This window comes from Canis lupus, chromosome 14 (assembly GCF_011100685.1).
Source record: "Canis lupus familiaris isolate Mischka breed German Shepherd chromosome 14, alternate assembly UU_Cfam_GSD_1.0, whole genome shotgun sequence".
In the NCBI taxonomy this organism is placed as follows: Eukaryota; Metazoa; Chordata; class Mammalia; order Carnivora; family Canidae; genus Canis; species Canis lupus.
Window position 1 is genome coordinate 209552 of NC_049235.1, and position 13466 is coordinate 223017.

Sequence of the window (13466 nt, forward strand, 5' to 3'; positions counted from 1 at the left end):
TCTGGTTCAGTAACTTTTCTCCTGGCTTCCTGAGAGTTTTACTATAATGGCTTTTGTGTTGTTTTTTTGTTTTTTTGAGATGGCTGCATAATTTTTCTTTTCCTTTTCTTTTTCTAATCTTTTCATATAATGAATTATTGATTCTGCAAATTAATCCAGTCTTTTAAAAAATTATTTAATTTTTTAATTTAAATTCAATTAGCCAAGGGACCTGGGTGACTCAGTAGTTGAGCATCTGCCTTTGGCTTACGTTGTGATCCTGGATTCCTGAGATTGGGTCCTGCATCAGGCTCCCTTCTTCCTGTGTCTCTGCCTCTCTCCATGTGTCTCTCATGAATAAATAAATAAAATCTTTAAAAATAAATAAATAAATTCAATTAACCAACATATAGTGCATCATTAGTTTCAGATGTAGTGGTCAACAAGTCATCAATTGTGTGTGACACCAGTCCTCATCACATCATATGCCCTCCTTAATGTCCATTACCCAATTACCCCTCCTACCCATCTCCTCTCCAGCAACACTCAGTTTGTTTCCTATAGTCTCTTATGTTTTGTCTCCCTCTCTGATTTTTCCCCCATTCACTTTTCCCTCCTTCTCTTATGGTCCCTCTGCACTATTTCTTATATTCCACATATGAGTGACACCGTATGATAATTATCTTTCTCTGATTGGTTTATTTCACTGAGCATAATACCCTCTAGTTCCATCCACATCGAAGCAAATGGTGGGTATTCATCCTTTCTGATGGCTGAGTAATATTCCATTGTACATATAGATCACATCTTCTTTATCCATTCATCTGTCAATGGACATTGAGATTCCTCCCACAGTTTGGTTATTGTGGACATTGCTGCTATAAACATCGGAGTGCAGGTGTCCCAGCATTTCACTGCATCTGTATCTTTGGGGTAAATCCCCAGCAGTGCAATTGCTGGATTATAGGGTAGCTCTATTTTTAACTCTTTGAGGAACCTCCACACAGTTTTCCAGAGTGGCTGTACCAGTTCACATTCCCACCAACAGTGCAAGAGGGTTCCGCTTTCTCCACATCCTCTCCAACATTTGTGGTTTCCTGTCTTGTTAATTTTCCCCATTCTCACTGGTGTGAGGTGGTATCTCATCGTGGTTTTGATTTGTATTTTCCTGATGGCCAGTGATGCAGAGCATTTTCTCATGTGCTTGTTGGACACGTGTAGATCTTCTTTGAAGCAATGTCTGTTCACGTCTTCTGCACATTTCTTGCTGGATTGTTTTTTGAGTGTTGAGTTTGATAAGTTCTTTATAGATCTTGGATACTAGATCTTTATCTAATACGTCATTTGCAAATGTCTTCTCCCATTCTGTACATTGTCTTTCAGTTTTGTTGACTGTTTCCTTTGCTGTGCAGAAACTTTTTATCTTGATGAAGTCCCAATAGTTCATTTTTGCTTTTGTTCCCCTTGCCTTTGGAGACATGTCTAGCAAGAAGTTGCCGTGGCTGAAGTTGAAAATATTGCTGCCTGTGTTCTCCTCTAGGATTTCAATGGAAATATTCCTGAGAATATTTCCTATCTCACATTTAGGTCTTTCATTCATTTTTAGTTTGTCTTTTTGTATGGTGTAAGAGAATGGTCCAGTCTCATTCTTCTGCATGGGGCTGTCCATTTTTCTCAACACCTTTTGTTGAAGAGACTATCTTTTTACACTGGGTATTTGTGTCAACTTTGTTAAAGATTAATTGGCCATTGAGTGAGGGTCCATTTATGGGTTCTCTCTTCTGTTCCATTGATCTATGTGTCTGTTATTGTGCCAGTACCATACTGTCTTGATGATTAGAGCTTTGTAATACAGTTTGAAGTCCAGAACTGTGATGCCCCCAACTTAGGTTTTCTTTTTCAACATTACTTTGGCTACAGAGAATTCTCTGGTTCCATACAAATTTTAGGATTGTTTGTTCCAGCTCTGTGAAAAATGTTGATGGTATTTTGATAGATATTGCTTTGAATGTGTAGTTTGCTTTGAGTAGTATAGACATTTTAATAATATTTGCTCTTTCAATCCAGGAGTACAGAATTTTTCCCATTTCTTTGTGTCTTCCTCAATTTCTTTCATAAATGTTCTCTAATTTTCACAGTACAGGTTCTCTGACTCTTTGATTATGTTTATTCTTATGTATCTTATGATTTTTGGTTCAATTGTAAATGGATCAATTCCTTGATTTCTCTTTCTTCTGCTTCATTATTAGTGCATAGAAATGCAACTGACTTCTGTATATTGATTTTATATCCTATGAGTTTGTTGAATTACTTTATCAGATCTAGCAATTTTTTGGTGGAGTTTTTTGAGTTTTCTACGTAGACTGTCATGTCATCTGTGAAAATTTACTTCTTCTTTGCAACATGGGTGCCTTTTATTTCCTTTTGATGTCTGATTGCTGAGGCTAAGACTTCTAGTACTATGTTGAACAACAGTGTTGTGAACATTCCTGTCATATTCCTGACCTTAAGAGAAAAGCTCTGTTTTTTCCCATTGAGGATGATATTCTCAGTAGGTCTTTCATAGATGGCTTTTATGATATTGAGATATGTTCCCTCTATCCCTGCACTTTGAAAAGTTTTTATCAAGGAAGGATGATATATATTTAAGGAGAGGCAAGATGCTGTAAAAGTAGAGTCATCATTTCATCTGGATCCCTTAATTTAGCTGGATAAGTATCAAATCATCCTGAACACCTAGAAATGCAACCTGAGATGTAAGTAAAGAATGGCTGGAACTCTACATGTAGAAAAGTGACCATTTTTTGCAAGGTAGGAGTGCAAAGAAGAGAAACAGGGGCGGATATTATCAGAAAATAAAGGTGAAGGGGTGGGGAGCAGCATTTGTAAGCCAGCTGCAAGAAAGTGATATAGCCCTGGAGCTCACAATTGGGATCTTCAGAAATCTGCTCCTATGAGAGGCTTCTCTGCCTGAAAGGTGCTCAGTGGTGAAGCGGGGCAGAATTCCAGGTGAGACAGTAGGGTCTCAACATTCCCAGAAGCACAGACAGAACAGGGGTGCCTGAGCTGAGCCTTCAGGGTTCCCAAGCACTAGAGTGGAGAAATGGGTTTAGGTCTGCAAACTGGGGAGGAGGCTCAGCTTCTTTTGCCATACACTGCCAACTGGGGGCTGGATTGGGGGACCACTCTCTGTGTTGAGACATGCAAAGGACTGGACACAGCAACCATCTGCCTTCCACTGGGAAAGGTGTACAATCCACCTGGTGAATACTCCTCCAGGTGAATCCACTTCCACTTTCTCCAGGAAGGGCAGAGCCAGTGCACGCACAAACTGGCAAAGGATCCACCTACTGGAACCCTGGAAATTGCACAAATCAATGTCCCTGCATAGGACTTAGAATACCCAAAATAACTTAGACAAAGGACTAAATTGACCTGAGTTCATGTTATCTCATAAAGTATAGTGAATAAGACACTGAAGTACAAAAAAAAAAAAAGTATAATGTGGTAGTGGTATAAAGATAGACTAAAAAAAAAAAAACAATGGAACAGAACACAGCATCCAGAAATAGACCCATATATCTATATTTATAGATATTATACAGATATAGAGTCAACTCATATTTGACAAAGGAGAAAGACCAGTGCCTCCAGCAAATGGTTCTAGAATGATGGTACAAAAATATATTCACCTCTCAAAAAGAGAATATGCTATAGAATATGCTATTCTATAGTTTACCTCATATACAAAATTTAAACTCAAAATGGGTCATAAAACTAATGTAAAGTCTACAAAATATAAAATTCCTCAAAGAAAACAGAATTCTCAAAATTCCATCATAAGGAACAACTACTTTAAAAAATTAGCAAGAGATTGGAACAGATAATCCCAAGGACGACACACAGAGGCCAATAAGCACATGAGAAGAGGAACAGTTGCAGCTGACGAGGGACAACAGGCATGAGAGGTGCAAGGATTGAGCAAGGACTGAGGTCTTCAGGATCCACCATGGCTCTGTGTGGGGCAGAACCTAGAAGAGTGCAGGAACAGACCTTTGTACATACACACCACATTTTCTTGATACACTCATCCACTGATGGACACAGGTTGTCTCCACTTTCTGGCTACCGAAAATAATGCTGCAATGAACATGGGCTGCAGGTGTCTCTTCAAGAGAGTGATTTAATTTCGTGGGACATATACCGAGAAATAGCTTTGCTGAATCATATTCCTAACTTTCTGAGGACCCTCCACACTGTTTTCGAGAGTGGCTGCACCAGTTTTCATTCGCACCAACAGTGCAAGGGTATTCCCTTTTCTCCACATCCTCCCCAATACTTGTTTCCTGTGTTGTTAATTTAGTCATTCTGGCAGGTTCGAGGTGATATCTCATTGAGGTTTAGTTTCTATTTCCCTGATGATAAGATATGTAGAGCATCTTCTCATGTGTCTGTAGACCATCTGGATGTCTTCCTTGGAGAAAGGTCACATCACATCTTCTACCCATTTTTTTCATTGGCTCATTAGTTTTTGTTTTTCATTTGTTATGCAGCCTTTAAAAAAAAGGAAAATTCTTAACATTTCTGATGACATGGATGGACCTGGAGGACTTTGCACTAAGTGAAATAAGCCAAACACAGCGGGGCAAATAGTGCATGATTCTTCTTAATGAGGCACCTAAAGTAGTTGAACATACAGATGTGCACAATAGGATGATGGTTACTGGAGAAAGACAAAGAGAAGACGGGGAGTTGCTGTTTAAAGGGCATAAAGTAAAAAATAAAATAAAATAATAAAATAGGAGGAGGGGCAAGATGGCGAAAGAGTAGTGTCCCCAAATCACCTGTCCCCACCAAATTACCTAGATAACCTTCAAATCATCCTGAAAATCTATGGATTTGGCCTGAGATTTAAAGAGAGAACAGCTGGAATGCTACAGTGAGAAGAGTTCGCGCTTCTATCAAGGTAGGAAGACAGAAAAAATAAAGAAATAAAAAGGCCTCCAAGGGGGAGGGGCCCCGCGAGGAGCCGGCTAAGGCCGGGGCGAGTACCCCCAGGACAGGAGAGCCCCGTCCCAGAGAAGCAGGAGCTGCACCGACCATCCCGGGTGGAAATGGGCTCGCAGGGAGTTAGAGCAGGACCCAGGAGGGCGGGGATGCCCTCGGGCTCCCGGGGACACTAACAGGCACCTGCGCCCCGGGAGAGTGCGCCGAGCTCCCTAAGGGCTGCAGCGCGCACGGCGGGACCCGGAGCGGCTCGGGGGGGCTCGGGGGCGGCTCCGCGGAGGGGGCTGCGGGGCGGGAGGAGCTCGGGGGGCTCGGGGGCGGCTCCGCGGAGGGGGCTGCGGGGCGGGAGCGCGAATCCAACAGCGCAGGCCCCGGAGCACAGGGCGCCGGGACACAGACCAGGATCCGGCCTCCCCCGGGACAGGCAGAGGCCGGGAGGGCCCAGGACAGCGAGGACGCTCCTGCCCCGAGCAGAGCAGATCAGCGGCCCCGCCGGGAGCCTCCAGGCCCTGCAGACAGAGAGCTCCGGAGTTACTGCGGGGCTGAATCCAGGGCTCCAGAGATGCCGCCGCCACCGTGGTTGTTCCTCCTGGGGCCTCACGGGTTAAACAACCCCCACTGAGCCCTGCACCAGGCAGGGGCCAGAGCAGCTCCCCCAAGTGCTAACACCTGAAAATCAGCACAACAGGCCCCTCCCCCAGAAGACCAGCTAGACGGACAAGTACCAGGAGAAGTCAAGGGACTTAATGTAGACAGAATCAGAGGATACTCCCCCGTGTTTTTTTTTTTTTCTTTTTGATTTCTGTTTGCTTCCCCCACCCTTTTTTCCCTTTCTTTCTGTTTCTTTCTCTTTCTCTTTTTCTTCTCTTTTTTTCTTTTTTCTTCCTTTTTTCTTTTTTCTTCTTCTCTTTTCTTTCCTTCTTTCTCTTTTTCTCCTTTTCCTAATACAACTTGTTTTTGACCACTCTGCACTGAACAAAATGACTAGAGGGAAAACCACACCTCAAAAGAAAGAATCAGAAACAGTCCTCTCTCCCATACAATTACAAAATCTGGATTACAATTCAATGTCAGAAAGCCAATTCAGAAGCACTATCATATAGCTACTGGTGGCTCTAGAAAAAAGCAAAAAGGACTCAAGAGACTTCTTGACTGCAGAATTTAGATCCAATCAGGCAGAAATTAAAAATCAATTGAATGAGATGCAATCCAAACTAGAAGTCCTAACAACGAGGGTTAACGAAGTGGAAGAACGAGTGAGTGACATAGAACACAAGTTGATGGCAAAGAGGGAAACTGAGGAAAAAAGAGACAGACAATTAAAACCCCATAAGGTTATATTAAGGGAAATAAACGACAGCCTGAGGAAGAAAAACCTACATTTAATTGGGGTTCCAATTAAGGGCGCCGAAAGGAACAGAGGGCCAGAATATGTATTTGAACAAATCACAGATGAAAACTTTCCTAATCTGGGAAGAGAAACACGCATTCAGATCCAGGAGATAGAGAGATGCCCCCTAAAATCAATAAAAACCGTTCAACACCTCGACGTCTAATAGTTAAGATTGCAAATTCCAAAGATAAAAAGATCCTTAAAGCAGCAAGAGACAAGAAATCCCTGACTTTTATGGGGAGGAGTATTAGGGTAACAGCAGACCCATCACGGAGACCTGGCAGGACAGAAAGGGCTGGCAGGATATATTCAGTGTCCTAAATGAGAAGAACATGCAACCAAGAACACTTTAACCAGCAAGGCTCTCATTCAAAATGGAAGGAGAGATAAAAAGCTTCCAAGACAGGCAGGAACTGAAAGAATATGTGACCTCCAAACCAGCTCTGCAAGAAATTTTAAGGGGGACTCTTAAAATTCCCCTTTAAGAAGAAGTTCAGTGGAACAATCCACAAAAACAAGGACTGAATAGATATCATGATGACACTAAACTCATATCTCTCAATAGTAACTCTGAATGTGAACGGGCTTAATGACCCCATCAAAAGGCGCAGGGTTTCAGACTGGATAAAAAAGCAGGACCCATCTGTTGCTGTCTACAAGAGACTCATTTTAGACAGAAGGACACCTACAGCCTGAAAATAAAAGGTTGGAGAACCATTTACCATTCGAATGGTCCTCAAAAGAAAGCAGGGGTAGCCATCCTTATATCAGATAAACTAAAATTTACCCCAAAGACTGTAGTGAGAGATGAAGAGGGACACTATCTCATACTTAAAGGATCTATTCAACAAGAGGACTTAACAATCCTCAATATATATGCCCCGAATGTGGGAGCTGCCAATTATATCAATCTATTATTAACCAAAGTGAAGAAATACTTAGATAATAATACACTTATACTTGGTGACTTCAATCTAGCTCTTTCTACCCTCTATAGGTCTTCTAAACACAACATCACCAAAGAAATGAGAGCTTTAAATGATACTCTGGACCAGATGGATTTCACAGATATCGACAGAACTTTACATCCAAACTCAACTGAATACACATTCTTCTCAAGTGCACATGGAACTTTTTCCGCAATAGACCACACACTGGGTCACAAATCGGGTCTGAACCGATACCAAAAGATTGGGATCGTCCCCTGCATATTCTCAGACCATAATGCCTTGAAATTAGAACTAAATCACAACAAGAAGTTTGGAAGGACCTCAAACACGTGGAGGTTAAGGACCATCCTGCTAAAAGATGAAAGGGTCAACCAGGAAATTAAGGCAGAATTAAAAAGATTCATGGAAACTAATGAGAATGAAGATACAACCGTTCAAAATCTTTGGGATACAGCAAAAGCAGTCCTAAGGGGGAAATACATCGCAATACAAGCATCCATTCAAAAACTGGAAAGAACTCAAACACAAAAGCTAACCTTACACATAAAGGAGCTAGAGAAAAAACAGCAGATTGACCCCATGCCCAGCAGAAGAAGAGAGTTATTAAAATTCGAGCAGAACTCAACGAAATCGAGACCAGAAGAACTGTGGAACAGATCCACAGAACCAGGAGTTGGTTCTTTGAAAGAATTAATAAGAGAGATAAACCATTAGCCAACCTTATTAACAAGAAGAGAGAGAAGACTCAAATTAATAAAATCATGAATGAGAAAGGAGAGATCACTACCAACACCAAGGAAATAAAAACGATTTTAAAAACATATTATGAACAGCTATACGCCAATAAATGAGGCAATCTAGAAGAAATGCACGCATTCCTGGAAAGCCACAAACTACCAAAACTGGAACAGGAACAAATAAAAAACCTGAACAGGCCAATAACCAGGGAGGAAATTGAAGCAGTCATCAACAACCTCCCAAGACACAAGAGTCCAGGGCCAGATGGCTTCCCAGGGGAATTCTATCAAACGTTTAAAGAAGAAATTATACCTATTCTATTAAAGCTGTTTGGAAAGATAGAAAGAGTTGGAGTACTTCCAAATTCGTTCTATGAGGCCAGCATCACCTTAATTCCAAAACCAGACAAAGACCCCACCAAAAAGGAGAATTACAGACCAATATCCCTGATGAACATGGATGCAAAAATTCTCAACAAGATACTAGCAAATAGGATCGAACAGCACATTAAGAAAAATATTCACCATGACCAAGTAGGATTTATTCCCGGGACACAAGGCTGGTTCAACACTTGTAAAACAATCCATGTGATTCATCATGTCACCAAGAGAAAAACCAAGAACCATAGGGTCCTCTCATTAGATGCAGAGAAAGCATTTGACAAAATACAGCATCCATTCCTGATCAAAACTCTTCAGAGGGTAGGGATAGAGGGAACTTTCCTCGACATCTTAAAAGCCATCTCCAAAAAGCCCACAGCAAATATCATTCTCAATGGGGAAGCACTGGGAGCCTTTCCCCTAAGATCAGGAACAAGACAGGGATGTCCATTCTCACCACTGCTATTCAACATAGTACTGGAAGTCCTAGCCTCAGCAATCAGACAACAAAAAGACATTAAAGGCATTCAAATTGGCAAAGAAGAAGTCAAACTCTCCTCTTCGCCGATGACATGATGCTCTACATAGAAAACCCAGAAGCCTCCACCCCAAGATTGCTACAACTCATACAGCAATTTGGTAGTGTGGCAGGATACAAAATCAATGCCCAGAAATCAATGGCATTTCTATACACTAACAATGAGACGGAAGAAAGAGAAATTAAGGAGTCAATCCCATTTACAATTGCACCCAAAAGCATAAGATACCTGGGAATAAACCTCACCAAAGAGGTAAAGGATCTATACCCTAAAAACTATAGAACACTTCTGAAAGAAATTGAGGAAGACACAAAGAGATGGAAAAATATTCCATGCTCATGGATTGGCAGAATTAATATTGTGAAAATGTCAATGTCACCCAGGGCAATTTACACGTTTAATGCAATCCCTATCAAAATACCATGGACTTTCTTCAGAGAGGTAGAACAAATTATTTTAAGATTTGTGTGGAATCATAAAAGACCCCGAATAGCCAGGGGAATTTTAAAAAAGAAAACCATATCTGGGGACATCACAATGCCAGATTTCAGGTTGTACTACAAAGCTGTGGTCATCAAGACAGTGTGGTACTGGCACAAATACAGACACATAGATCAATGGAACAGAATAGAGAACCCAGAAGTGGACCCTGAACTTTATGGCCAACTAATATTCGATAAAGGAGGAAAGACTATCCATTGGAAGAAAGACAGTGTCTTCAATAGATGGTGCTGGGAAAATTGGACATCCACATGCAGAAGAATGAAACTAGACCACTGTCTTACACCATACACAAAGATAAACTCAAAATGGATGAAAGATCTAAATGTGAGACAAGATTCCATCAAAATCCTAGAGGAGAACTCAGGCAACACCCTTTTTGAACTTGGCCACAGTAACTTCTTGCAAGATACATCCACGAAGGCAAAAGAAACAAAAGCAAAAATGAACTATTGGGACTTCATCAAGATAAGAAGCTTTTGCACAGCAAAGGATACAGTCAACAAAACTCAAAGACAACCTACAGAATGGGAGAAGAGATTTGCAAATGACATATCAGATAAAGGTCTAGTTTCCAAGATCTATAAAGAACTTCTTAAACTCAACACCAAAGAAACAAACAATCCAATCATGAAATGGGCAAAAGACATGAACAGAAATCTCACAGAGGAAGACATAGACATGGCCAACATGCACATGAGAAAATTCTCTGCATCACTTGCCATCAGGGAAATACAAATCAAATCCACAATGAGATAGATAATAGATTAGATTGATGATTTATAAGATACATAGATCAGTAGATTGATAAGTAGATGGATAGATATACATAGAAATGTCAACCTCAAAAGCTAAACACTAACATTTGTAAGGCAGCAAATGAGTTCATTTGGAAACAGCAGAGGAATTGCAATTCAGGACACACAAAGTGGGAGTAAAGTACCTGTTACGTGGGGGAAGAGGGGTTGAACAAATGCTCATTGGAGGATATGAGAGTTCAAAGTGGAGGTGGCTTCTCATTGGCTACCGGTCATTGAGGACGTGGTGGCTTCTCTTTGGCTGCAGGTGAGGGCAGGTTGCTGCTATCTGGCCAAGAAGCCTTCCCTCTTCCCTGGGGACTATGTAAGGTATGAGGACTGGTAATATGTGAGAGCTTCCCCTTCGTGGAGGATGTTATTTTCAATGAGACTTCTTTCTTTATTGTCACTGGCATGAGATGATAGGTAGGTAGGTAGGTAGATGGATACATAGATAGATGATTATAGATAGATAGATAGATAGATAGATAGATAGATAGATAGATAGATAGATAGATAGATGATAGATAGATAATTTCCTATTGGTTCTGCTTCTCTGGAGTACCTGAACACAAATTGCCCAAAAGAAAGAGGCGGCATGTCCACTCACTCATTCCATCCAGTGTACAAAGAAGAGCACAGCTGAGTGATACCAGGTAAATGACATGGGAAAAGCCAGGGACACAGCAAAGGTGTGCATGATGACAAGTATTAACCCCTGGTCTGCAGATGATGACGTACAGAATGAAGACTACTCTGTGCTTCCATGGCTTTCTTTCTTCTTCAAAGAGTTTGGGGGATGGTGAAATCGAAATACTTAAATAAGAATCCCTCCCCACAGGCAGGATCCTGGGCATGATGATGACATCGTTAGTGAGGTTGGCACATGGCGAACACTGACCTCATTCAGTAATTCCCATCCTCTCCCTCTCCCCACCTATCACTGTAAATCCCTACTTGTATTTTTGGTTTTTTTTTTTAAGATTTATTTATTTTAGGGAGGGAACAGCAGTGGAAGAGATTCCTCAAGCAGACTCTGCGCTGAGCAGATTGACTTATTTCACTCAGCATAATACCCTCCAGTTCCATCCACGTGGAAGCAAGTGGTGGGTATTTGTCGTTTCTTTTTTTTTTAATATATTTTTTTAAATTTTTATTTATTTATGATAGTCACAGAGAGAGAGAGAGGCAGAGACATAGGCAGAGGGAGAAGCAGGCTCCATGCACCGGGAGCCCGACGTGGGACTCGATCCCGGGTCTCCAGGATCGCGCCCTGGGCCAAAGGCAGGCGCTAAACCGCTGCGCCACCCAGAGATCCCCGTATTTGTCGTTTCTAATGGCTGAGGAATATTCCATTGTATACATAAACCACATCTTCTTTATCCATTCATCTTTCGATGGACACCGAGGCTCCTTCCACAGTTTGGCTATTTGGACATTGTTGCTAGAAACATCAGGGTGCAGGTGTCCCGGCGTTTCATTGCATCTGAATCTTTGGGGTAAATCCCCAGCAGTGCAATTGCTGGATCGTAGGGCAGGTCTATTTTTAACTCTTTGAGGAACCTCCACACAGTTTTCCAGAGTGGCTGCACCAGGTCACATTCCCACCAACAGTGTAAGAGGGTTCCCTTTTCTCCGCATCCTCTCCAACATTTGTGGTTTCCTGCCTTGTTAATTTTCCCCATTCTCACTGGTCTGAGGTGGTATCTCATTGTGAATTTGATTTGCATTTTCCTGATGGCAAGTGATGCAGAGCATTTTCTCATGTGCATGTTGGCCATGTCTATGTCTTCCTCTGTGAGATTTCTCTTCATGTCTTTTGCCCATTTCATGATTGGATTGTTTGTTTCTTTGCTGTTGAGTTTAAGAAGTTCTTTATAGATCTTGGAAACTAGCCCTTTATCTGATATGTCATTTGCAAATCTCTTCTCCCATCTGTGGGTTGTCTTTTAGTTTTGTTGACTGTATCCTTTGCTGTGCAAAAGCTTCTTATCTTGATGAAGTCCCAATAGTTCATTTTTGCTTTTGTTTCTTTTGCCTTCGTGGATGTATCTTGCAAGAAGTTACTGTGGCCGAGTTCAAAAAGGGTGTTGCCTGTGTTCTCCTCTAGGATTTTGATGGAATCTTGTCTCACATTTAGATCTTTCATCCATTTTGAGTTTATCTTTGTGTATGGTGAAAGGGAGAGGTGTAGTTTCATTCTTCTGCATGTGGATGTCCAATTTTCCCAGCACCATCTATTGAAGAGACTGTCTTTCTTCCAGTGGATAGTCTTTCCTCCTTTACCGAATATGAGTTGACCATAAAGTTCAGGGTCCATTTCTGGGTTCTCTATTCTGTTCCATTGATCTATGTGTCTGTATTTGTGCCAGTACCACACTGTCTTTATGACCACAGCTTTGTAGTACAACCTGAAATCTGGCATTGTGATGCCCCCAGATATGGTTTTCTTTTTTCTTCTTTTATTTTTTTAAAGATTTTATTTATTTTTTCATCAGAGACAGACAGAGAGAGAGAGAGAGAGAAAGGCAGAGACACAGGCAGAGGGAGAAGCAGGCCCCATGCAAGGACCCCGATGTGGGACACTATCTGGGGATGCCAGCATCACGCCCTGGGCCAAAGGTAGGCGCTAAACCACTGAGCCACCCAGGGATCCCCTGGTTTTCTTTTTCAATATTCCTCTGGCTATTAGGGGTCCCTTCTGATTCCACACAAATCTTAAGATGATTTGTTCCAACTCTCTGAAGAGAGTCCATGGTATTTTGATAGGGATTGCATTAAATGTGTAAATTGCCCTGGGTAGCATTGACATTTTCACAATATTAATTCTTCCAATCCATGAGCATGGAATATTTTTGCATCTCTTTGTGTCTTCCTCAATTTCTTTCCTAAGTGTTCTATAGTTTTTAGGGTATAGATCCTTTACCTCTTTGGTTAGGTTTATTCCTAGGTATCTAATTGTAAATGGGATTGACTCCTTAATTTCTCTTTCTTCAGTCTCATTGTTAGCGTCTAGAAATGCCACTGATTTCTGGGCATTGATTTTGTATCCTGCCACACTGCCGAATTGCTGTATGAGTTCTAGCAATCTTGGGGTGGAGTCTTTTGGGTTTTCTAGGTACAATATCACATCATCTGCAAAGAGGGAGAGTTGGACTTCTTCTTATGGCAATTCTTTTCTG